This window comes from Bison bison, unplaced genomic scaffold (genome assembly GCF_000754665.1).
Source record: "Bison bison bison isolate TAMUID 2011002044 unplaced genomic scaffold, Bison_UMD1.0 scf7180017864252, whole genome shotgun sequence".
Classification (NCBI taxonomy): domain Eukaryota; kingdom Metazoa; phylum Chordata; class Mammalia; order Artiodactyla; family Bovidae; genus Bison; species Bison bison.
Window position 1 is genome coordinate 1,850,143 of NW_011494824.1, and position 547 is coordinate 1,850,689.

Genomic DNA, 547 nt, shown 5'->3' on the forward strand with positions numbered 1-547 from the left:
TGACACATTTGATCTTTTTCTTATTATATCTACAACACAGCGAATTCACATGCCTTCCTCAAAGGTCTTCTTCCTGTGTACCTAATTTGAATACTGTTTTTCAGGACATTGTTTGCAGCAAACTCCTCTTTTAAGTTCATTCACATTCTCCTTAGCTGATCTCAGCTACTTCCCAGATCTTTTTCTCCAAATGGACAAACTGAGCTCCAGACATACATGTTGAAGGGCTTTGTGGCCATACTCCTATGTACTAGAGGCCCTTCAAATTCTGAATTTCTAAATCTGAACTTCGCACCTGAAGAGTCTCCAAATCTCTTCTTTGTCCAAAGACTTATCAGCAAGTGCCACCAGCACCACCAAAACTAGACCCCTGAAAACTATCCTATTTCTTTCTTTCCTTTATCTCTATTATGTCCAAAAAATCTAGTATGTCTTATTATTCTCCATCCTAAATATCTCTCATCATTGTCTCTTACTTTCTACCCTTATTGCCGCTCATTTGGTTCATTCCTCCCTACTCACTGCCCTCTGCCCTTGCACCATTCTT

At 39.5% G+C, this 547-nt stretch overlaps 1 protein-coding gene across 1 annotated transcript in view; it reads left to right on the forward strand.

Moving 5' to 3' along the window:
• The window catches only part of SV2C (synaptic vesicle glycoprotein 2C), a 164,602-nt gene that overhangs the window by 141,083 nt on the left and 22,972 nt on the right, over positions 1–547 (forward strand). The gene's annotated exons all lie outside the window — the stretch shown is intronic.